A 27,097-nucleotide genomic window follows, 5' to 3' on the forward strand; every position below is an offset into this window, starting at 1 on the left:
GGAGAGTCGATTATAGAAGACTCGGGTTATCGCCTCTACACATCACATCAACAAGAAATTTTAATGTTTTCATTGAGTAGGCCTTACCTTACTCTTTGACATAGTCTCCACATCTTCTTTGACATTTTTGGTATCATTACAGCAGCTTCTTTATGCCTTCCGCGTAGAAGCTTTCGCCTTGACTCTGAAACCAGTCATTGACAGCGATCTGTACCTCTGAATCGGTTGAAAATCGCTTCCATCGTGGAAGTTTTTCCGCTCGGGAACAAATGAAAGTCACATGAAGCTAAAGTACGAAAGTTTGAAGGATTGGGGGAAAATTTCCCTACGCAAAGCAACTGATTTGGGAGTGCAGATCGCTGTCAATGACTAGTTTCGGAGCCAAGACGAGATCTTCTACGCGGAGGGCGTCAAGAAGCTGCTGTAATGATACCAAAAATGTCAAAGAAGATGTGGAGACTACGTCAAAAAGTAAGGTAACTACTACTAACTACTAGTAAGGTAGTTACTCAATGAAAACTTTAACATTTCTTGTTGATGTGATGTATAGAGGCGATAACCCGAGTCTTCTATAATCGACTCTCCGCGCATCCTGATCCCGGAGGTGGGCACGCGGCGACAGGAGGTTGTCTCAGTAAAATTAAGTTTACTCGCGAACTCCTTGACCGATTTTCAAAAACTTGAGCTTGTTTTAAAGCTTAGAGTATGCCTAATATGTGCCTTTTTACCGATTTGATTAATCTCTTTTCGTTTGGAAGATACAAGGTAGGGAAACTTACTTTTTGGATGACCCTCGTACATTAGCAGGGTTGCCACTTTATTTGGGGACTCCAAGACTGAAAACGCGACAACGTTGCTAATGTATTTGCTCCCTATCTTTGCATGGAGAGTTTGTTTTGATGTAAAGGTGGACTCTCAGGGTAGGGTGGGATATCTCCTCCATTTTGGCCTCACTTTGAGAGCTTTTTTTGAGTTTGGGAGATGATTTCAGAGAAAACCAGTGGCACCATCGTGTTTTTCGCGAACTTTTACATAAGAATCAATGGTCAAATCGCAAATCCCTCACACCAACAACATCTCCATTGCGGGTTATAAAGACATACCATCTGCGTCCTCTGGTAACCTCGCGTTGAAGCACAGAAAGGGCAGTACCTTAAATTTTTAATCTTTGTGACTTTTTGCCGTGTGTTGTCATGATCGTCACCCTGAAATAGCTAGAGTAGTTGAATTACTTAAACTTGAAGCAATTGCAGGGTGTTTACTAAGACAGGTTGGCCAAAATTGGAACTTTTACAGTACCTTTTCTGTACATTCCCAAGAAATCCGATACCTACTCAACAGAAAAATTCAATTCTTCTTCGGTACCTCCATTTTACGAAATTACGAGTAATTGAGTCGCATGCTCCTTTTTCCCGCTGACACGTTCATTTGATTGTTTTTATCGAGTTTCAAAACGAATGAGAGGGGGGGCGGCAAAATACAGGCAGCCCATGGGCGGCAAGTAGGTGAATATCCGGCCCTGACTTCTGGATCGCTCTTACAAAATCAGTGCTATTTCCGGACTTTCTGGAAATTCCAGACCAGTAAACACCCTGAACTAAGAAATTAACGATACAAGCATCGTTGTTTTTTCCGTGATTCTCGCCGCTTATAATCAAGGCTCTTCCGTGAATTCAGAACCAAAAACTGAATCTAACTCTTTTCCTCTGCTGCGAGGACCTCATGAATAGAGGAAGCGGAAGCACGGATAACTCAGATTTTAAGTAAGAGCTATCGGGTGGAAGCGGCGAAACGTGCGAGGAGAGACACGACTCCATATTTTATTCACGGCAAGTCAAAGTCTCCTCAAAAAATTCGCCCTAAACTGCCGCACATTTGAACGGGGAGTATGAATAAGTAAACGATTTATGATCTAACAGTGCGAAACGCTCTCGTTTCGTTCCCGGCTGCCTCGAGCCCCGACGTCTCGGCGAAGGGCGGGGTGTAGCGGGGCCCGTAACTGATTTTATTGCTCTCGTCCAGTGCTCTAGCATCATATGTAACTCATGAAATTGCATTTTCTCACCCGGAAAAAGAGGAAGGAGAGGGGAGGGAAGAAGAAGAAAAAACAAGCAGTTCCAACGCCAAAGCGTTGGAGGGCGCTTCTTTAACACTGCGCATGCGAGGAACGTTTTCATACGGCCAAGCGAGAGTATTTCGGACGGACGATGTATAACAAATTGCCTACGTGAAGGTGGTCCGGCAGCAACATACCCGCCGCTAGTCTCTGGAAAACAATAGAAAATAGTAGTTGCGTACGTTGCCAGCGAGCGCGCTGCGAGCGCATCTGTTTCAATTACCTAGCATCGAGTCGGGCCTCTAACTTTCTATTCTCTCTGACATAACCTTAAACCTTCAACCCAGAGCCGCAAACAGCTGACGCTTGACGATGCTGCGCCGAGAAAATGAACCAATCACAAAATAGCACAGTAATACCTCACTAAAATGAAGAGATCACGTGACTGTTCGTGATTTTTTCGAATCAATCTGAAACTACAACCTCGAATATGAGGCATTAAAGCATAACGAAGCCCCAAAATAGTTTAACCAGGTAATACGTCCGTGCGAGATTGTTATGCTTAAAAGCAAAACATTTCACGAAAACTTTTACGAATACCAGATGCAGAAGAAAATCAAATTTTCCCGGGTGTACCAGAATGGCGTCATTACCCATAAGGCAAAACGGTATGTAGTATAGTACATGTTACATCGGGGGAGTCGAACGGCTGGAAAGGGCGCATCTGGTACCCAGAAGCGCCCAAAAGGGGAATGAAGAGGGAGAAGCAGAGGCATAACATGTTGGAGATTTTGAAGGGGAGGAATAAGGAGAGGAGGGTGGAGAAATGAATAGGAGGAGGAAAGGAATAGAAGAAAAGGAAGGAACAGCGGAGGAAAAGGAATGAAAGCAGAGGATTTAGATGTAGATTTCAGCAACTGTATTTAGGCTGGCAACAATAGGATCAACTGATCCTGTCTTCTTTGTTCCTAGAGGAAAAGGAATGAAAGTAGAGGAGGGAAAAAGAGGAAGTAAAAGGAGAGAAGGAAAATAAGAAAAACGGAAAAGGAGAGAAAAAAGGAAGAAAAAGGGAAGGAAGAAAATGAGGAAAAAAGAAAAGGAGAGGGGAAAAAAGGAAGAAGAAAAAAAGGGAAATGAAGAAGGTAAAGCAGAGGCATACGGTGTTTGAGATTTTGAAGGGGAGGAATACGAAGGAAAAGCTGATGGAGAAAGGAATAGGAGGTGAGGAAGTAGAAGAGGATGAAACCGCGGAGGAAAGGGAATGAAAGCAGATGAGAGAAAGAGAGGAAGAAAAGGGGAAGAAAGAAAATAAGAAAAACAGAAAAGGGGGAAAAAGAGGAAGAATAAAAAAAGGAGATAGCGGAAGAAGAATCCTGCATCCTCCTGCATTTTTATGCAAGCAATAGCGCAATGCATTGATCACGCTCTTTCCTTAATTCAATTAGATAGGCAAATTCTCTCCGAGGAGCCCGACAAGTGGTATCATTCTTACCGTTATTAAATTGAAAGCCGAGGCTCAGACCCGAACCACTTTACTCTTAGTTTCCTTTGTCTAACTCTTTGTCTATCAATAGTAATAATCAGGCCGCAGATGCGACCCATTCTGAGCCTCTCCAGAATGAGCTACCTTTACCCTTGGCCGGTAACATTCATTTATTCAGGACTGGGTGCGTGGTCGTTGGCGAGAGGAGTCGCCGAGGGGACGCTGCGAGACGGGGCTGGCTCGTCCCCGCTCGCGTCTTGCGCTCGGCTCGTGGCGCGCGCGTCCTCGAAGAAAGGTCCATTTCGTTGTATCAAGAGCTTTGCGACGGGTGTCAAGACCGGTGAAACAAACGATACTCCGCCGAGGAGTTGTTCTCCCTTTTTTTCCCCCGGTTCTTTTACCCGGCTCCAGTCGCAGCTTCCAATTTGTTTGAGTGTCATCGGCTCCGCCGTCGCCATCCCGCCCTCGAAACCCACTTCTCACTCCTTATAAAATGTGAAATTTCGCAAGCGAAACGGCAACTGAGCTTCGGCTCCATCCTTTGAGTGCTTCCCCGCCACCCCCCGCCCCCGCCCCCGCGCCCGTTGTGCGACGGACGCGTTGCAGGAGCACGCGTCCTGTGAAGTGCATTACTGTCGGGGTCACGGTGGCGGGGGAGGAGGGAGGGGTGTTCCGGAATTATTTTTGCTAAACAGCAGGAGGACAGGGCTGCCGAGTCTGAACTATAGGTGCGAAAGGTGGGATCGAATCCTGCAGCTCCGTCGGAAAAAGGTCAAACTCAGGTCTGAGAGGGAGAGAGCAACGATGAAAAAAAAAACTGATTTGAGCGGGTGCGTTTCAAAGATTCAAAAATGATTTTGGTTGCAGCGAAAAAACTCGAGTCGGTTAGTTCGACATCGATTCAACTCTGAAGAAACATAGTGGGGGAAACGAGAATAATCGACTGGAACCGACTGGAACCGACTTGTTATACTTTCTACAGGGACCTTCACTAAGTCCAGGAACTATTGTTTAAACAACTGGAATTATTTTATTAGTGCAACGGACAGAATGCAGAATTGGCTCATGGAGAAAAAACTCGAGTCGTTTGGTTCGACATCGATTCAACTCTGAAGAAACATAATGGGGCAAACGAGAACAACCGACTGGAACCGACTGGAACCGACTTGTTATACTTTCTACAGAGACCTTCACTAAGTCCAGGAACTATTGTTTAAACAACTGGAATTATTTTATTAGTGCAACGGACAGAATGGTGAATTGGTAGGAGTCTGAAATTTGATGAATTACGTATTTGAGTGGTAACGACCGAGTGAACTGACCACAAGGATACCCTTTTACAGAATGAACAATTATTGGAGGAGATATGGTAAAAAAAAAACACCGAATCTGCTAAATTACATGTAGTTAAATGGGAAATTCCGTCAGATGACGTCACTAGGCGGTGCATTTTCTCACTTTTAAATTTATTTTTATACTATTTCCCATATCAGAAAAAAAGTATGCTCTTTAAGCAATCTCGGATGAAGCAATAAAAAATGTGGTTGCAAATTCTCCATTAATAGGAAAAGTGGTAAAAGTTAATTTGCGGGATGAACATGGAATACTTCAGAGGTGTGATCTCTACTCAAAAACCGCCTATTCTCGAAACGACAGGCTTCCGAAGTTTAAGAAAGTACTGGAAAAAATAAACAGATTTCGTATTAATCTGGCAACGCTCAATCAAACTACATGCAAATGGGGGGTAATTTTAAGCGCTCCACTTGTTTCTGATCTGAAAAATGGGACAACTCATTTTGTGGGTGTTTTGAGGGTCATCGTTTTAACAAGAAAAAGAAGGAGAAAATAAATGCCATGTGCTACATACTACATATAATCCTCTTCCTATACTGCCGTACTGAGGAACATTCGAGAATTGCCAATGGATAAAACATGCATTTTTGAGGTTTATGCAATTTTTTCCCTTTGATTTTTGGATGATGAAGATTGAAATACAAAGAAAATTGTCTGGATATATTAGAGAAAAATATTCCAAATTTTCCTAGGAAATTCGTTTTTTTATTGAAGGAAAGATGGCAACGTCTGAAGGCTCATACGGCGTTCTTCCTTAGCACGGCAGTAAAGATTCTATATATCTTTCCGTACTTCTCACGGAGAAAAGGGGGTCAAAAGTCGGGCAAAGTGGTAGACTAGTGTATATCTGTAGAGAGCCAAAATTTCAAAAAGTAAACATGTTCTAACGATTCAAAACACCAGTTAGCATAGGCTGAAACTAAAGAGAACATATTTACCATTTGAGAAACCTTCCGTGGTAAAAATTGGCAGTAGAATCTGTGTTCCAAAATACCATAGACCTACAGCCGGCTGTAAGATTTCCAATAGCTTCTATATCCGGCTACACAATTTCTTATAGCCCTTCATAGCCGATGGCGATTAAGCAACAGCCAGGCGATAAAGTATATGCTAAACGTTACTAATTGCGGATGCTAGGACTTGGTGAGTTTTTGGAATACTGCTCTCTTTTTGGGCCGTAGTATCTTGATTTATTTTGCGAGGAAAGCTCCGTACTTTTGATGGATGCCTGCCATTACTAATATATTAGAGCGCCTTCAGTTTCGTACGATACTGTGCAATACCTCTGGTGTGAAATAGTTGCTTCAAGCGCCGTGGCAGGCGGGCAGCCAGCGCGAAACACGCATTGGCGCCTACAAACCTAACAGGGATACTTCACGCGTTGCGCAATGCGTGAAGTATCCCTGTTAGGTTTGTAGGCGCCAGTGCGTCGCCGCTCCGCTTTGTGTTAGGCTCTAATTTTTCATCTGGCGGAGTCAGCGTTATTCAACTCATGATTTTGAAATGTTTGCACATCCTGTATGGATTATTCTCATTTTAATTGATGAAAAAAAAATATGTATTAAAGGAAAATATAATGTGTGTTTTGTAAATATGAAGGTGGTTCCGTATCAAACTTAATGATTTCCAAAGCACACGAATTTCTACACAATTTCTTATGGCCTTTTATAATCGATGGCGAAAAAGCAACGGCCAGGCGATAAAGTGTAAAGCCCGGCAATAGGAACTATAGCCCGGCTGCATACTTTTTTATCGCTTCGTATAGCCCGGCCATGTGATTTTCTCCGCATTCTACAGCCAGCTATATGATTTTCTGTAGCTTTCTTTAGCCGGCTATAAGAATTCCTATGGTATTTTAAAACGCAGCTCTTATCGCCAATTTTTACCAGGGTTCATCGAACAAATTGGTTAAAAACTGTCAAGGACTCCAAAATTTTAAAGGGGCAATTCAACTTATTTTTGGTCTATAACAAGTAACAAAGGACTAGGATGAATGTAGATTTAAGGATGTTTTGGGCAAAATAATTTCGTATTTGAGCAAGGAATAGTGAATACTGAGAGGACAAGCCTTTTTTCATAAGATGCTCTTAGTTAAACGCTTTGAATTAGTTAGGGGTTCATCACCAATTGCCAGGCTGAATTCTACATTTGACTACAAAGAAGGCGTATCATCGCGTTTTCCTAGACAAGACAACCGTAACCCAAACCGCTTGTTTTCCAAATTGAGTTATTCATAAAATATGCCAATCACTTTTTCCGGTATTTTAATCCCCCCTCCCCCTCCCCTAACCCTCTGCCTGGTCAGATTCCTGTCAAGCACCTCCAGACCCTCAAAAAAATTACATGGCTGAGCGTTCTCCTCGGTCTCCCTTCCCCATTTTTTTGAGAGGGAAGAAAATTGTACTCTCCCTCTTTTCGATCCTTCCCCTCGCTTCTTTGTCAGGCGACGGCTGGGCACCTGTACGCCACTCTTTCACTAAGTGCCTGCTGCAAAAGGACGCCCCCTTTCAGACGGATTAAAACTTCCGACTTCTTTTGTCTCGAATTCAACTTGATATTGGTTAGATGTTTCTTGCTCAAGTTAGAGTACCCATAAAGCTGATAAAAATTCGACCAATCAAAAACCGGTAGTCAAGTTGTCGTAGCATGGCGATGCCTCAAGCTTCGTCTTTTTTAAATTTTATTCTGATATGGGAAATCGGGAAAAATAGATTTAAAATTGAGAAAATGTACCGCTTTGTGATGTCATCATCCGAAGGCATTCCCTGTCTATGCACATATGTTCTAGCAGATTCATTTATTTTGTCATATCTCCTCCAATATACTTGTTCAATTTAAAAACCAAGGATACTCGCGCTTTTCTCTATGTGGTTTCATCTTAAACATGAAATTCAGCAAATTTCAGACTTCTGCTAAGTCTCCATTTTATGATTTGCTTCTTCGCGCCTTCCTTCTCCTCCTTTCCGCTTCCTCTTTATATTTTGCCCTCTTTTTCTTTCCTCTTTATCTCATATTCCACCTCTCCCGCTCTTTCACCCTTTCACTTCAATGTTCCTCCTGCAGATCTCTCCTCCTCTTCCCCCTCTCTCTAAGATACAGCCCTTCCTCCCCCCCCCCACCAACTTCTGATAGCGCTTTTACGTCGCCGCTCCAATTTGTCCCATCTCCGGCTGTAATGGATATTGCGAGCCCGGCGTAGTAAGAGTGGCAGCCTTGCGAGAGTATTACTTAGGCTCCTCTGCTGACGTAGCGTCCTTTGCGAGCGGCGCGGTGAGCCCCCCCCCCCTCCGGGTCCCAAAAGGGGGGTCGGGGGGTCTTTTGAGTGCGCGTGCCCTTTCGCGTGCTATCGCCAATTGGTTGTCAACTTCAATCTCGCTCGTCCGTCCCGCCAGACAGAGCGCAACACTGCCCTGCTGCTGAAGAACCGCTCAAGTCCCAACGGTAACCCCGCGAAGTTACGCGGTTTTGTCTTAGCCGGGCATGAATATTCCGCGCGTGGAGACGATCCGGTGTAAACATAATCCTGCTTCGAGTCGGCTCCTCTCACGCACTCTTACTTTGCCCTGCAAAAGGTTATTTTAATCTGCTTGAGTATGCTTTTATTATAATTTCATTACGATTTTACCCGCCGGCGGAGAGTCATAAGGGCGCGGGGAGGGAGGGGGCAGGGACAGTCTCCCTTATTTTTTGAGTAACCGGTGAAATCCCGATTTTCGGGCACTCAAAGGGCAATAAGATGCAAGAGGAAGAGAGGAGAGAGGGAAGGAAGAAGGAGAAGAGGAATGAGATTGGGAAGAGGAGAAGTATATCATACGGTTGGCCGCAATAAGTACATCAGAGGGTTAAAGGAGGGTTAGGAGGAAGGAGAGGGAGAAAACGCATGAAAGTAAGAAAAAGAAGATGAAGAGGGAAATGAAAAAAATGAAGGATAATGGAAAAGAAAAAAGAGTTACATAAGAGGGTTCAAGAAGGGTCAGGTAGAAGGAGAGGGAGAAAAAGCATGAGAGTAAGAAGTGGTAGATGAAGAGGGAAATGAATATAAATGGAGGACAAAGGAAAAGAAAAAGAGGAAAAAAGAAACAGAAATAGGAGGATGGAGGAGGATCGGATTAAAAAAAAGATAAGGTACCGAAAAAAGTGGATGTAAAAAAAGAAGAAGGAAAGAGAAACGAGCATAGGAATAAAAGGATGAAGGAGGCGTAAAAAGGGAGCGGAGGAAGAGGAAAAAAGAAGAGAAAAGGAGAAGAAACAAATAAATAAAAAACAAAAAGTATAGAGTAAGAACAAGAAAGCTAGGAGGGATCGTATAGAAATTGGCGGCTGGGAGTGAAGAAAAGAGAAAAAACTTTCAAAGTAAAACTGGAATAATTAACTGACTTCCTGATTTGATACGTTTGAGCACGATTCCTTGAATTTCCAATAGGTTTCTCCTGATGGCTTCGAGAAACTTTTCGCTCCGTTCACCAATAATCTCTTCCAGGTCGCGGTAATAGAAAAGAATAACTTTAAGTCCGGCCTAGGGAGTAATCTGAGACCTATTATAGGAGAAGTCTCAAGGGATTTGAATACATTGTGTCCGCGCCCTGGTCGCAGTGTCCAGACGGTTCTCCTCGAAGCCGAGACCGGTGTCCACGCGGGAGAGTTAAAAGGGCCTTTCTTAAAAATGAGCCCAGGGTTTTTATCTGCGATCATTTATAAAAGCGCGAGCGGGGGCGGGGGTCCAAATCCCACTTGATAGCGCTAAAAGGGATCTTTCATCTTGATTACCGTCATCAGGTCACTAATCATGGATCCGAGGAGACGGAGCTAAACGCTCCCGTTCAGTGGCGCGGCGTGAATTGCGATGTATCGATTGTTATGCCATTTAAATCTATGGTAAAGAATCGATTATTAAGGTGTTCGCTGCGGACACCCTGTTTATCGATTCTTCCCCATGGGTTTAAATGGCATGACAATCGATATATCGCAATTCACGCCACGCCACTGCTCCCGTTCCTTGTCCCCGAGACCCCATCTGGATCACCGGCGCTGCCTTGCCGTCTTCCCGCGGATCGGAACCTTTGAGTCTTGCGGCTTTTTTTGCGGAACTTTCACTAGTTTTCCGGAAACAGGCAGACAGCAAAATCAGGCATTTTGTTGAATGCCTATGCAAATGGTCAATGGGCAAGTTGCGCTGGTAACAGAATCGTGTTTTGATAATTGATTCTTGCAGATTTGCTAAAAATGATTAGATCTGTTCGAACAGCAACTATCTATGTTGAATATCAACCGAGATATCGTCCTTTGAAAATCCGGATTTTTTCGAAAAACTCGATTTATGACGTCATTTACCTTGGTAGTGCATAAAATGTATGTACTACCGCGGTGGATGACATAATATATCGAGTTTTTTAAGGCGCGATAACTCGGTAAATATTCAACGTAGAAAGTTGCAGTTTGGACGGATCTTATTATTTTTGACTAATCTACAAGAATCAAGCATCAAAACACGATTCTGTGACCAGCGCAACTGACCCATTGCATCGAGTTTATCAGGAAGGAGCCAACCCGCATTTTCGAAAAAATTGAGTTGAGAATGTTTTGGAGTTTCATTAGCCGAAACTTTTCTCCTACCAAAAACAGAAAGTCTGAAAACAGAAATTTTGTTGTGAAAAGAGGGATTAAAGTTCATTTTTTACATTGAGTTTTATGTAGGGATAAAACTTCAAACCTCTTTTTCTCAATTTTAACTTAATGTGGGTTGGTACCTCTCTGATGAACTCGGTACAATTATTCTAACTCAGATTGAAATTCTAATTCATTTCCTAATTTATGACAAAATAGTTCATTGCTCCTGTGAGAAAGATTCTCAGTAAAAATGTGCATCACACAATAGTATTTTAAACTTATTTAGCTCCCAAATAGACATATGCTCTTTCAACATGTCATAAAATACAGAATGTTCAAAGTTTTATGTTTAATCGTATGAGAAGCATTTGAAGAAGAAGAAGCAAAAAGAGTTCGAAGATTCGATGAGTAATTTTTCCCAACATATTGAAAACTCGTGAGCTCTCCGCCATAAATTTACGAAATTTCGAAAACGGTCAAAATTTAACTATCTGCCTAGGAATTCGATAAAATTCCCGATTTTAATAATTGCCTGCGACATAAGCGTACTGTCATCATTCAACAACGGATTCATAATTTCAAGCCCGACAGCTTTCATCTTTGGAATTAAAAACAATACAGCAATCCGGAACTTTGTGAGTTTTGTGGAATTTCATAGTGACAACTTATAAAAGCTCGCAGCTTCCCTCTGACAAGGAAGAAAGAACAGGTAATAAGAGGCTTTTAACATCGGCGAGGTAATTACAAAGCTCGTCTCATAGTTTTTGAAGATGACATGCCGGGTTTTTCAAATGTATCCGTGTTATTACGCAAAAACCTCTATTTATAAAAAGAAAGAAATCATCAAATTTTATGTCTACAAACTCTTCATTCCTCCCTTTACCGCTCATCCGATAAACAGTGTTTCGACAGCAGCCTGAGAGAGTATCATACGTGTCGCGCAAGGAAAGCAAGAGCGCCTTCAACTTTTTACCCGCAACCCGCATATCCACCAGGCTCGAATAGTTGCATCCAAGCGCCGTCAATAAACCGCGTCGCTAGAGTTGTCATCAGCTGAGCTAGCGCTTGTGTGCGTTCCGTTTGCAAGTGACCGTGATGCAATCGTCCAATAGGGATCGAGGATTGGCTACGCTTGCGATCGGGACGCGGTGAATCCTTGATCGCTATTGGTCGATGCATCGCGATCGCTTGCAAACGGAAAGTAGACCAGCACCAACTTAGCTGATGACACAGCTATCAAATCATTTAAGCCAAGTATTTTCTAAACACGCTGGGGAATTCCTTTCGTTATTGCGTACGCGGCGACCAACAGCTGATTCATATTCCTCAAAAAGTATTGTCCCGCGGAATATTGGAGATTTTACTATTCTCTGACACAGTGATGAAAGTATGGCGGTGAACAACAGAATCTTGAGCGCAATTTCCCACTCTTCAGAAGAAATTATGATTCTTAAAGTAAACAAGCATTATGCTTGTAGTAAAAGCAACCCCTTTCAATTGATAACTAGGAGACCGGGTTAATGTCCCTGTGCTAACCAAGGAATTGATAAGAAATTATCAATTCCTTCGTTAACACAGGGGTATTAACCCGGTCTCCTAGTTATTAATAGAAATTATGATACCGAAGTAGATTGCAAAGATCAAAGCGCCTAACGCTATGAGGAATCTGTTCGTAAGTACCATATTTGGACTGCATTTTGCAATTTGGAACTATAAATTTTGGCTCAACTGAAAAAACACTTACGTGCATAGGGAAACTAATGGCACATACGTTGTTTTTAAAACGGGCCGGAATTTATAGTTCCAAATTGGAAAATGCAGTCCATTTATGTCATTTTGTCTTGCAAGGTGCACTGAAAAAAAGTATGGAAAATTTTGCCAAAGTTTCGTAAATGTTATCATGAGTCTTCTTGATTCTTGACATAGATACTGTAAGGTAAAGAGAACCAGAAATCTGGTAGCATTTACCATACTTTTGGTGAATGCAACTAGACAACATTCTTCTTCCGACGACGGATCTTCGGTGCGGGCTCGATAGCGAAAAATTTGGCAACCACGCCCCCCCAACCCCCAGCCCCCTCCTCACCCCCGCAAGACTCGCAGTATCACCCGCTATTGTCCGAATAATTATTTGTTATTTACCGTTGGCGTCCGGCTTTATCGTGACTCGCAACTCACCATCTCGCTCGTCTAGCAAAAGCCCGTAACTGCACATTAAGAGGGTCCCCGCCGCTCGTATGATCCCATGCAATGTAAGACTCACGCGACGATGGAGTTACGCTGTTTCATCGGCACGGCGGACTTCGGGACGGTTTTTCAGCGGCCGCCCCTTACCGAACGTGGCCGAAAGCGCCGAGGCGTGAACCCCGGGATATTCTCCATTTGAAGCTATGGTAAAGAATCGATTGTTAAGGTATACCTTGATAATCGAATTTTCTTTATAGGTTTAAATGGCGGATCAGCCGATTCATCACAAAGGACTGGTAGCGGGATGTTTCTCGGATTAGCTTGGCAAGCCAGGACTGCCAGGGGAGGGGGGGGGGAGGGCTCTGCGACGCATTTATCACGATGAATAGAGCCGTGAGATTCCGGGCCGGGATGATAAAACATGTTTAGTTTGCGAGTAGCATTACTGTCGAACTCTTGTCATGCTTGCCTTCTTTCCCCTTCGCTTTCTTTGCGTCACTTTTGACTGACCCCTCTCGGTCGCCGCTCCTTAATGCGAAGTCCGATCGTCCGCGTTTGGCTTTTTTACGCGCCCTACCCGGCTCAGTTGGACCCCACCAACACGGAGAAAAAACTTCGCGCGTGCACGGAGAAAAAAACCTCGTGCGTGGGACCCGAAGTTTAGGTCATATGGATCTCTGAAGTTTTCGGAACGAGCATCTAAACACTTTAGGTCTAGCTGTCGAGGTTCGGATCACACATCTGAAACTCCAGTTCTTACATCTGAAGTACTTCAGATGTGAGAACCGAAAATTGTTCGGATGTGAAAACCGAAGTACTTCAGATGTAAGAACTGAGGTTCTAGATGTGTGATCCAAACCTCAGCAGCTGGACCTAAAGTGTTCAGATGCTCAATCCGAAAACTTCAGAGATCCATATGACCTAAATTTCGGGTCCCACGCTTGAAGTTTTTTTCTCCGTGTGGGACCCGAAGTTGAGGTCATATGGATCTCTGAAGTTTTCGGATCACGTATCTAAAAACTTGAGGTCGAGCTGCCGAAATTCGGGTCAGATATCTAAAGTACTTCGATACATACCGAAGGGTTCGGGTCACGCATCTGAAGTACTCTAGTACATACCGAAGTGCCTCGATGTATGACCCGAACTTCGGCTGCTCGACCTCAAGTTTTCGGATGCGTGATCAGAAAACTTCAGAGATCCATATAATCTCAACTTCGGGTCCCATGCACGAAGTTTTTTTCTCCGTGAAGACGGGGTAGATTCGAAGATCGTATTCGATACGTGAAACAGGTGAGATTGTATCGATATCGATTGGTTCAACGTGTGAACATAGCCTCAAAAGTCAATTTAGAAATCTGAGAGAACGGGTCTTTTGTGATGGACTTTTTATTCCTTTGAGTACAAAATGGCGATGATAAGTGAAATTGTAAGAAATTTTCTGATTTTTAGCTTTAAAAACTTAAATCCTAATTTTTTTTTAATGTTATGTTCCATTGTTTTGAACCAAACGATACATCGAACCACGATCAAATACGATCCATTAAAAATTATTCCTCTATTGGATTGAACTAATAATTTTTGAGTACTGATTCCATCATGAGCACAGCTTTCGAATATAAGTTAATAGAGTGACAAGGGGAGAATATTTCAAAATGTACATTAATATAGAGAGAGATATAGGTTTAATGTATTTATATCTAAGTTTTAAAATGTCTGATAGAAGGATTGTGATGACATAAGTTATGTGACTGAGTGTTACCTCTAAAATATGTGAGCTAAGTTTAAAGCTATTGGACACATAATTCAATTACAGAGATCATTATTGAACGGGAAAACAACCCTTTTCGCTTATTCTTCCTCTAAGATTGACCAGAGCATATTCCTCTTTGTCAGACCATCTGGCACTGAGCATATTAAATCATAAATATTATTTTTAAAAGATAATCGGGAAATATCTAGGACTCGTTAAATCAACAAAAACAGGAATGAAATATTCAATTATCCTCAAGAGAAGAAAGCCAGCTTTGGGCTCATCTCTTAGGCAGTCGTCGAGGCGGCCCACCATACTCCCATATTCTTAAATTTTCTTAATTTATAGGGGAAAATTCTTCAATGGAAACGGAGAGGTTCTCTTGTTTGTCTCCCATTTTCTTGGAGAAAACTACATTCTTTGAAGAGTTCGGAATAAATTTTCTCATGCTTCGATATTCGAGACGTTTTAGGGTTGTTCAACGAGGGGAATTTTGTCATATACGTCACGATGTATTTACGTCAATATTTACATCATTAAAGACGAGGTAAGAGGACTATGTACACCCACATTGCTTATAAAATAAGCTAAAAAATACAGATCCTTCTTTGACGAATGCTGCTCTCGTTATCTAGCGCTGAAAATATGAGTCGAGTTAAAATTTGAAGATTCCATAACATACTCGTTAAGTGTTGCTCGAAATGAAAAAGCGTCCGATTACCGTCTATAAGGGTTCTTTTCGGCACTTCGAGGGGCTCATGGGGGCTCGTTGGAGGGGCGGGAATTTTCTCGTCCAAACAAAATTAATGCATCTCAATCTACCACCAAAAGCGTCACCTGAGACCTTTTAAGTCACCTGGCGTTTGCCAAATTGCAAGAAAAATGTCCAAGATCACTTCAAAAGCGATTTTTTTGCGTGAGTCCGATCGATCTCCCTGAATCCGATGAAATCGCTGGCATCGGTCTCGTTATCGAACGACAGACTCATTCACCAGTTTGGACCAAGCACGAACGTCCCGCCAGATTCACTAAATCCTAAAGGTCCCGTTACACTATCAAATTGGGCCCCTCATTGGTCGCATCCTCACCTCAGGTCATTTTCCACCAATCAGAGCTTCAGTTTGATGGCTCAATTTGATCGTGTAACTGAACGCCCAGTATTTCACAAGGTACTGGTTGAATCCCAAATGGATATGATTATCACGTCTCACCGCTTATAAACCGCTCGCAAATATTTGTATTACACGGAAAAAATTTAATTGCTGTTTTAAAAATTCAATTACTAAAAAAAGTGATTGCAATGTTTCGATGTAGATTTCACACTAAAAAAATGCTACTTTAACCACCCCCGTGGTTCAATTATAGCTTACAATGGTGGTTAAAGTAGCATTTTTTTGGTGCGAAATCTACGTTGAAATATTGCAGTCACTTTTTTTGCGGTCACGTGACCGTCTAAGGGGAAAAAGACCCTAGTCCAACATGGCAAAATTTTCAGCCCTATTTTTGTCGAGTTTGGTCGAAAAATAGGATTTTCAGATTTCGTCGGAAAATTTCTGCATTCCTTCACGGAAAAAATTAAATTGCTGATTTGACAATTCAATTGCTGAAAAAAGTGACTACAATGTTTCAATGTAGATTTTACACCTAAAAAATGCTACTTTAACCACCCCCGTGGTTAAATTATAGCTTACAATAGTGGTTAAAGTAGTATTTTTTTGCAGTCACTTTTTTAGCAATTGAATTGTCAAATCAGCAATTTAATTTTTTCCGTGATGTAATGGAGAAATTTTACGACGAACTCTGAAAATCCGATTTTTCGACCAAACTCGACAAAAATAGAGCTGAAAATTTTGCCACGTTGGACTAGGGTCCTTTTCCCCTTAGACGGTCACGGGTGATTAAAAGAGATGAATAAAAATTGGTGAAAAGGTAGAATAAGAGGCAACCTGGGTCGGGTCTGGGCGCTGGGCTGCATTTCATCCACTCTCGCGGTCTGCTGGGTACTGGCAGATTAATAGGTTCCCGCGTCCGCCCTAAGTGGTGATCCCTCGTTGAAATTTTTCATTTCATTATTTCGCTCCTTGCTAAAACTATACTTTATTTTAACGTAGCCCAACATATCCTCGAATAGAGTTCTGACATTGTTTCACCTTACTTTTAACTCGCATCGAAAAGGAGTCGTAAATTACGGGACAATAAGGTCACAACAAATCTTACGAGCTCAAGTTAGCGATTTTTGCCAAATCGCACCGAAATTCGTCCTCGTTTCTCGCTGAAATTGAGGTGGAGGTTCGTTCATCGGAGTTGCAAGTTTATTCAGCATTCCCTGAATTTCTGGAAAGTCCTTCTCCATAAAATCACCTCCTTGCCTGGGGAAATCAAGGGTATAAACTTTTTCTTTGGAATGTGCCAAAAGACATTTACAGTTTGATAAAGAGAGAAAAGACTTTACAATTCAGAAAACCCAATAAGAGGATTACCGCAAAACCACAGTTTCCATAAAAACTTCATGATATTCCAATCTATCATTAGAGTATACGAAATAACCAGAAAGTAGTGTATAATCAAACGTCGTCTATTTATTGGTGCAAAAACTAAACCACTTCCAACTTCGTCTCCAGCGGACTAAATGTTGAAATTGATTGATAAAGCAATAGACAAAGAAGGCATCAGAGTATAGAGCGATCCTATTGGTTGTAGTGGGAGGCTGTTACAGATCAAGGGAGAAAATGATGGACTAATTAAAGGGTCTCTCGTGGGTTGCTGTTGGTTCGTCTATTACATACCTCCTTTGTCCATTTCAACCATCCGCTTCCTCCAATCGGATCCCTCCATATCCTTTTTGTCTTCTTTGTCCATAGCTTTGTCTACCGATTTCAACACTCAGCCTGCAGGAGTCTAGAATAACTCCCGTGGCCGTCTCAAAAATCGATTTTTATGGACCTTACTCGACAAAAATTGCTCATTCGACTAGATACTTCCCTTTCCCACGGACGGTTACATCGTTGCTCCTTTCACGTAAGGGGTTATTTAAATTTCCAAAAGAGCTCCGGAAACCATACAATTATATGGACAGCATGGCTCACGTGGTAATTGAGATAAGCCCTTACGTCAAAGGAACGACGATATATGGGTCGAATTTAACAGAGTGGAACGAACCAACAAGATTACTCAATGTTGTAATAATTTTAAATCTTCATCTTTATTCAGAAGTATGCCTACACTGATAAAAATATTTGTGTTCTTGTGTTATTTTTGGTTAATATAGGAAGTGAAACACAAACCAACCCAAATTTTACCTATGTTGACTTTGGTAAAGTTTGCGGTGAATTTGGGGGAAAAAACAAGTAGGGAACCCCAGAATTAACCGAAGGCTTGGGTTATTTTGTGTTTTACTTCCCGTATTAACCAAACTTATGTGTAAAGTTTTCTCTCTATGTAGAACACTGCCGTGCTATGGAAAAGCGCCGTATGAAAATTTGAGAGTTGCCAAAGTTCCGTCGACAAAATGTTCATTTATGAGGAGAGTTATGAATATTTTTCCTTGAAATTTTCAGACATTTTAGATCAAATCACAAACGAAATTGTCTGAGAAGTCGGAAGGTAATATTAAAAAATGTTCCCGAAAATGAAAGATTTGTCGAAGGAAATTTGGCAACACCCGAAGGCTCTACGGCGTTTTTCCTAAGCACGACAGAATAGTGGACATTTATTTTTTCCTATAAAAGAAATGGTGAATTTTACAAGAAAACGAGCGTGCGAATTTATGGCTGCACATGTATTCATTATATTTCAAAAGATGAACGATTTTGAAAAAAAAAAAAAAAAAAAAAAAAAAAAAGCAATCACGTTGATTTCCTCGTGCTAAAACGGACCCGTTCGGTCGTCACGTCGGACGAAATCCGGAATAAAAGGGCTCCGTCCGGAGTCGCAACCCGGCGAGCGGCGACGACCTGGCGCTGGCGGTGCAGGTATGCGCGCCGGAATCACGGGGGAACAACTAAACGTAATTGATTTACGGAGCCGTGTGAAATCAAGTGAAAGATTCGTTTAAAAAAGCACCTCTTTCTTTGCTCCATTACAAAGTTCATTGGAGCACTTATTACCTGGCGTCTCTAATGGACTTCACATGTTGCTCCCCCTCCCGCCCCCGCCGCACCCCCCCCCGAGAACCGCGTATCCCGCCAGGGTTTGCGAGGGACGTTGCGCGGTTTCTGCAGGGAACGGAGCGCTCCGCCAACGAAAACACAGATTCTCGATTCGGGCGCGTGCTACCTTGTTTGCTCGCGGGGAACACGACTCACGACTCACTCGCGACTTGATGGGTCGAATAGGTCGCTTGAAAGGTCACGCGCGACTACGCGTCCCATTCCGAGTGCCCAACTTACGGACCCAAGTCCGAACTTTCGCCCGAGATCAAAGCGACAACGGCCCAGTGGACTATGTCCGAGTTACAGCATTTCTTATGACGTTCCCTCTATGATATTGTCAAGTACTGCCGTGCTAAGGAAGAACTCCGTATGAGCCTTCAGACGTTGCCAAGTTTTCTCCAATAAAAACCAAATTTACCGGGAAAATTGTGAATATTATTTTTCAAAATTTTCAGACCATTTTGTAAGCAATTTAATCTATATGTAATATCTGAAAATTTCAAGGAAGAATATGCATGAATGTTGTCAAAAATACATGCTTTATCAAGGAAAATTTGGCAACTCTCGAATGTTCATACGGCATTTTTCCTTGGTACGGCAGAGTAAGATTTCTTCGTGGGATATTACTTTAAGGGGAGGATGACGGTTCTCAAAAATTGGCAACACTGTTTCACCTCCATCCTTCTGTACTGCCGTGATAGCGAAGAGAGTCGTGAGTGCAAAAATGATTTTTTGAGAATATGGGCTCTCTAGGGTCTGAGAGAAAAATTTTCTGGGAAAAAGCTAAGGTTCTTCGTAAAATGGCAACCAATCATCCAAAAGACTCTTAAAAATCGTTTTGAAGATCAAAAATCGACCAATTTTATTGCAATTATATCAGTATCCCAGAGTTTAAAAGTACCTAACTCCATTTAAGTTATTCCGAGCTATCAGGGAAAAACTGTAGTCCGATCTAATCGCGGTTTTTCCAAGTGTTACTCAAAAGTAATTTTTACTGATAACCTTCAAATGGTTTTACCTTCAAAAGTGAAAAACCACCCGAAAAACGAGAAAAAACGAAAAAGACTACTCAAAATTTCATCGAAGAATCACATTCATACTGAATGCTTTCGTAAATTTCCTCTCAATATCAGCCACCTCTTGAGATGAGACGAAAAAACGAAAAAAATTGAAAAAAGAAACGAGTAAATTTGTAAAGTAACAGTGGCTTACGTGGTTTTCACTATAATTTTGGCACAAAATAATTAATGTTAAGTTAAACACGATAACACCTCTACAAAATGCGTTAAATTCCGTAAAAGATATGACACGCACATCTTAATTTTGCGCTTTTTATGGCTGAATGAAAGGTGGAACATTCAAAGATTTGACGTCATTATTTTAATGGATAAGATCCAGACTTCTTTCCATACAATTTTTCTTCAGTTTTATTTATTTTACTATCAATAGGCTGAAGAAAATTTACTGAAATTACCAATAGCCACTGGTTTATTTTTAGAGAATATAATTAAAAAATCTGCAACGTTGCACAGCAAGATGCGCGTTTTTTGACTTTCACCGTCAAAGAACTTAATGAGCGCACCCTCAAAACAAGAGGTTGAATGCCCGACGGGAATACTTGGAACCTTCGATAGAGATCTCTCGCGAAATAACTTCGTCGCTTCGTACTCAAAAAGAACCTAACTGCATTTCAAGATAAGCACCGTTTTCCATAAAACTTCGTACTCTCCAGGGCTTGAGCGGGAACAGAGATACGCTTTTACCTCGGCTCAGCGATGACTTCACCTCGAAAAGGTGCCACTCAATCCGCCCAAGTTCGGGTCGTTACGGGCTCTTCAATGGAAAGTTTCCTTCAAACCTTTTCACGCTAGTTATTACGGAGTCGTAGGTTAAAAACTTTAATTTAGTGCGTAAAAAAGTTTCCCCTCCGTCGAGCAGAGCAAATAGACCTGTTGAAGTGCACAGTAACTCCTTCAGAGTGGATTCGGAAACGAGATATTAAAAGTACGAAACTTCGGCGTGGAGTTCCTGTCTCCGTGCTTGCACAAGATTCTTACGTTAATTAATACGCTATATATTTTGACGGAGATAATGAATAAACTACCAGGGTGAAGAACGCGATGGAAACCTTGAAACTGGTGAAGGAGAGGAAAGAGGAGAGGGAGGAGGGAGGATTCGCTCCGAAATTGTTGCGTGTTAAAAACAATTAACGAGTAGCTGTAGTTTCTACTAACGTACGCCAGTTTGACTGATTGTATTTAACAGATCAAATCGATTGGATTAATGATGAGGAAAGATAGGCTTACAGTTTCCTCCTTCTAAAACACTTAGAAAAATTAGAACTTTGAGTCTGTATTTGGAATTCGAAAAATTATTCATGGGCTTCGATTTTTTGGCAAAAGATTTTAATGTTATTTTCGAGCATACAGAATTATCCATGACCTCATTTTTTCTTAAGAATGTTAAGTTTTTCTTTTTTGTTAAACTCAATTTAGGTAATTCAAATTGTACGAAATTCAAATTTCCTCGAAATTTTCAGCAATTTTAGATTAAATTGCGCACATGATTGTCTGAAAATTTGGGAAAACAATAATCAAGATTTTTCCAGTAAATTCGGTTTTTATCGGAGGAAACTTGGCAACGTCTGAAAGAAAGGTAAACTCCATTTGAGCAGTTCCCTTCATTCCAATTTGATCAACATAATACAATCGAGAGTGCTAATGGTCTTAACGACTTCTATCAGTGCCGGTTAAATTAACCATCTTTTTGCAAAAATGCACTCAATTTTGCCATCGGACTTACCTAGATTCCGGATTTCAGAGCACGATCTTCCGATACCGTCATCGTAAAATTTTCGCTAATATTAAACCCAGAGATATATATTTTTTATCCAATTGAGGCTTAAATTTTCGTCATGGGAAATAATGGGCATGAAACACGCGCAAAATACCTTAAAATACAGCAGTTAACAGGTTGGCATGTCTTATTTGGTAGAGCAATACGCTTGAGTTAGGTTCCAACCTAAGAATACAACTATATCAACTTCGGTGTGTTGCACAGTATCACGCGCAATTGAAGGCGTTTTATATTGGTCCGATCGCGACCTACGGAGAGCAGAGTCTTGATAGGTTGACTTTGCTTTTTGCGCTGCGTACGTCAGATCCAAAATGATGAGCAATTTTCACTTGTTTTTGTTACGAAGAGCCTAAAATGACATTTTGTATTAATATAAATAAGCATTCAACTTCATTTTAAACAAATGTTGAAAGTCTGAATTTTGTGTGCCGAGACGTTCCTTTTCTATGTGAAGGACAGTCCCGGTCAAAAAATATCCTTTGATACCGATTATCATAATAATCAATCGAACAGGAGACATGATTGTATTTTACGCCATAATTCAAAATTGCGGATTTTGAATCTTAATATGAGGTTAAAAGAAGTTTTAATGGTACATATAGTTAAAGAGGCTCATCACCTGTAAAAGGAGCCAAAATATTCTAACAATCGATCAATTTGTAACGAAACGCAAATTTATCTTGTAGAACATCCTCCAATTAAAAGTTGGAAATTGGCGTATTTTGTTCAAATGGGTTGCGATGATCAAGACACTGATGGCCATATCAGTCACACAGTAGAAGAAGGTATTGTGACGTCATCATGGCACTCAGTAAAAAAGGGTCCTACTTTGAACGTGTGCAAATGTACAGGTGAAGTTACAAAGAGTATGTTTGGTTAAGTCTTAAACTGAAGCTCAGAGTTGTATAATACAACAAAACATTTGGACTGCATTTTAAAATTTGGAACAATAAATTCTGGCTCTTCTGGAAAAACACTTATGCGCATAGGGAAACCATTGGCACATACGTTGTTTTTAAACCGGGCTAGAATTTATCGTTACAAATTGCAAAATGTGGTCCATTTGACGATGAAGGTAAAACTCCCAAACCACGTATCTCGTTAAAAATCTCCACTCCTATTTTATTTTTTCGAGGGAGAGAAAATCATCATAATTCCTTGAAAATTTACTACCATTTATTTCAGACGTGGAAGAAAAATGACGGATTTTTTAAGTTTTGACGCTAAGTAGCTACCCATTTAAAAAATGAAGTATGATAGGAAGTCTGCAACGTTGCAAACCGACTAAAGTGGTTTGGGAGTTACACCATTGGCATTCAATTCAAAAATAAACCCACAAATCACCAACATACCCCTCGACAGATAAAATGACGCATAGTACCATAAATAAATGTGGCCAGTCGCCCGTTAACGAGCGCGCTCATTTCCCATTAAGTCCCTTTATACTGAGAGTAAAGACACTGCGAATCCATTTCTGATTGGTTCCCGTATTTTAGGCCTTCACAGTGTCACAAACGGGAATAAAGATTGCAAAGATTATAAACAGGAATGGACTGGGGAATAGGAGGTACGGCAAGAAACAAATGAAGTGAGAGTGGGAATGGAGACAAGAATTCGGGAATGGGTTGATCGAAGATTACAGCAAACGTCCGATTTGTGTAATCTTTATTCCCGTTTGCGACATCCACGAGTCGCGTTGTTTCAACTCTCTCTATAAAGGGACTCGAATTTCCCTGAGCGATTAATTCCATACTTTCGTCTTAATTTCAAAAGGACGTTTTTAACAAGTAAATGTTTGGAAAACAATTTTCAGAGGGAGAGCTATAAGGCATGTTACCAGCATAATTTCTCGATCATAGGAACGATTACAGTTAATCGCTCGCTATTACACTTAATGCCTGGTCCACCGAGAAAAACCATAAAACAATGCGAGTCACCGTAAGCACGTGGGGTAATCAAGCCGCACTTGCGATTATTCTAATTTGATTCGTTTCTATGAACGCTCGTCGGGGCATTTTTATTTATCGGTAAAACTCACGCTCTCAGCACCCTCCTCGATTGCCTTCGGAATCTCAAAATGAATTCATTGGCGGACCCAGCAAATTGGCAACATTGTATTTGCTCCATTTAAACCCATGGAAATGTATCGATTCTTGGAGGGACTAGGTGCTCCGACAAGAATCGATCTTTTAGCATAGCTTTAAATGGAGAAAATCCCGTGTTGCCGACTTGCTGGATTCGCCTCTAGATGGATTAAAAGTGCTGGAAGTAAAAACTTGTTGAATTTTATATCACATATACGAAATAAATCGAAATTGGAACCATTTAAATGCACTATAGTATCTAAGTTTGCGATTCTGCAGTTTTTTGATACACTTTATTTTTCAAATGAAAACATATTTCATACAGAAACTTGGAAATATATGTGAATTTTGGTCTTTCTGTAACCTTCCTAAATACTTTTTGCCTGAGAACCAGTGGCGATTCCTGAAGTTGGCAACACTGTTTTCCCTCCAATTGAATGTATGTAAAATAATCGATTCTTGGTAAGGCAGCTCGCCTCATCTAAAATCGATATTTTCAATGGATTTAAATGAAGGATAAGCAGTGTTGCCGATTTGCAAAATCGACACTGCTGAAAACTTGAGTTCCATAAAAAAATCGACTAAATGTGCGTACGTATGTTTAGATTTCTCAAAGCAAGGTCACAATGTATCTTGAAATCTTAGAATAAACCAAGCATGCGAAAGAAACTTGTAGTCAAAGCTGTCTATTCCTTGCGTATTTTTTTCCTCTAAGAAGGAAAATTTAACCATTTAAAACCTAATGTACGCCCTTGTAATGTCCTTCACATAGAAAAGGAACGTCTCGGCACACAAAATTCAGACTTTCAACATTTGTTTAAAATGAAGTTGAATGCTTATTTATATTAATACAAAATGTCATTTTAGGCTCTTCGTAACAAAAACAAGTGAAAATTGCTCATCATTTTGGATCTGACGTACGCAGCGCAAAAAGCAAAGTCAACCTATCAAGACTCTGCTCTCCGTAGGTCGCGATCGAACCAATATAAAACGCCTTCAATTGCGCGTGATACTGTGCAACACACCGAAGTTGATATAGTTGTATTCTTAGGTTGGAACCTAACTCAAGCGTATTGCTCTACCAAATAAAGCATGCCAACCTGTTAACTGCTGTATTTTAAGGTATTTTGCGCGGTTTTCATGCCCATTATTTCCCGCGACAAAAATTTAAGCCTCAATTGAGTGAAAAATATATATCTCTGGATTTAATATTTGAGAAAATTTTAAGGTGACGGTATCGAAAGATCGTGTTCTGAAATCCGGAATCTAGGTAAGTATGTATGTATAAGCCGCTTTTACGGCGCGCTAGGGCGCTCTGCGACTCCTACTCTCCACAGGAATCTGTCATTGTAGAGATCCTAGAATCTAGGTAAGTCCAATGGCAAAATTGAGTGCATTTTTGCAAAGAGGTGGTACATTTGACTGGCACTGATAGAAATCGTCAAAATCTTTAGCACTCTCGATTGTATTATGTTGATCAAATTGGAATGAAGGGAACTGCTCGAATGGAGTTTACCTTTCTAGAGCACTTAATTTTTTTTTCTTCTTCCAAACATGACCAACAAAAAAAGTTAGTTGACGTAAGTGAAGTTGAAAATGCATGTCGTCAAAAATACATGTTTTAAACGAGGAAATTCGCCAACGCTCGAATGCCCATACGGCATTTTTCCTCAGCACGGCAGAGCACGGACCTCAATACACCGAGCCTCCGTGAGTTTGCGAGGGTCTCAGTCGACGCGCCGAACGTCAATAAGTGACATCAACGAAAACTGGAGAGAAATCAATGAACCGCAAAGAAAATCTGTAGCTGACGCGGAGCGAATAAACAGGTGCACACTGCCGGGAATCGAGAGTAATATCGTGGCAGAAGTCCCGGAGGGAATGTTGCCTCTATATAATTGAACTACCGCGTGCAGTTATCATTGTCTGAGTCTTATTCTTCTCTTTAATTAATTGATTTCTCCCCCTCCTCCCCCCCGCCTCCTTCACACACATCGCTATGTTGCTCTCGCAGACGGGGGAAAACTCGCTAGCGACATGCCGTCACTTGGGGGGAACGTCGAGACCCTTTTGACGTCGGCGAGTGTTACCGTGTAGCGACGCTATTGACAAGCTGAGTCTTCAAGACGCGAGTAACGAAAATGAGTCCGCTTCCGGAAATATTTCCACCTATATTTTGCCCCGCTTAATGTTACAAGTGGGTCAATGGACTGCCTGACAGGGTAAGTCTTGAGCGGTATCTGTTGGAAGAGAACTGAGTCACACCGGTTATTGCCGAATTGCTTTAGAAAAAGTATTATTTCATAGAGGGACGGTTACGCGGACTCTTTTGAGGTGGGATTTGACATTAAATCAAACGGAACTAAGCGCCAAAATATGCTGCGGTCATGAGCCGTGGATATGTGACAAGAGCGACGAGGACAAGGGGCTCATGAGTTGGAGATCGTTCCTGTTAGGGTAACATATTTGTAGAATCAAAGCGGGTACTCGCATTCACGACCAGTGTTCGAAACTCACCTTTGAGTTTTAGGAGCCATGTGGCGCATCAAGCTCGATTTTTAGGGGCCATTGAAGACTTTTTGGGAGCCAGATTGACTTTATATCACGGCGCATATAGTAAAAAATTAGACGCAAGATGTTTTAGTCACAGAACTAGTAGCTGTAACTTGGGGGAAATTTTGAAAATTCACAAAAAAGAAAAATTAGGATTTTTTTGGGGGGGAGGGAGGATTTTTAGGGGCCACGTTGGCGCAGAGCCATCATTTTTTAGGCGCCATGGTCGATTTCTTGAGCGCATTTGACGCGTTGGCGCCTGTGAGTTTTGAACACGGTTCACGACCTACGCGGAGAGGCGATTCACCAAACACAAAATTGACTATTCATTTTCTGATTGGTCACGCGATTTGAAGCTTGCATGAAGCGCGCGAAAAAACGTTCATAAGCAAAGCAGTGGAGGGATTTCAGCGGATTTTAGTGGTAAATTTCTCGAAAAACTACTAACATTAAATTCCCGAAACTATTAAAATCTAAAGATTAGGCACCAAAATGCTGATTAAATCTATAAAACTCTAAAAAACTGACTGAAATTCTATAAAAAGCAGACTTACTGCAACGGCATCGCTCATTTAGACACACGTAATTTTGAACGATCTCGACGAGCAGGAAGCAGTGACGTGGCGTGAATTGCGATGTATCGATTGTTCTGTCATTTAAACTTACGGTGAAGAATCGATTATTGTGTTCGCTGCGAACACCCTGTTTATCGATCCTTTTCCATAGGTCTAAATGGTATAACAATCGATATATCGCAAAGCACCCCACGCCACTGGCAGGAAGTCCATTTTTTTGCGATGCGAGTGCCCGTTTTGATTCTAGGTTAACCTAGTTCCCGTCCCCGTGTGGGTCTCCGGTGCCGGCGTCGATGCTGACGTCACTGGCGCTTTATAATTCCCATTCATTCTTACGGCCCTTAACTAACGAGCACATTCCTTCTTTCCCACCCGTTTCTGGTTCCTTTAAGCAGAAAAACGTCCATTTTTTTTTACTAAACTGTTCGATAAAATTCGAGGA

General features: G+C 41.4%; 1 protein-coding gene across 3 annotated transcripts in view; it reads right to left on the bottom strand.

Moving 5' to 3' along the window:
- The window catches only part of LOC109043697 (nephrin), a 407,037-nt gene that overhangs the window by 58,342 nt on the left and 321,598 nt on the right, over positions 1-27,097 (bottom strand). The window lies entirely within an intron of this gene.

The sequence above is a fragment of the Bemisia tabaci genome, chromosome 2, assembly GCF_918797505.1.
Source record: "Bemisia tabaci chromosome 2, PGI_BMITA_v3".
NCBI lineage: Eukaryota > Metazoa > Arthropoda > Insecta > Hemiptera > Aleyrodidae > Bemisia > Bemisia tabaci.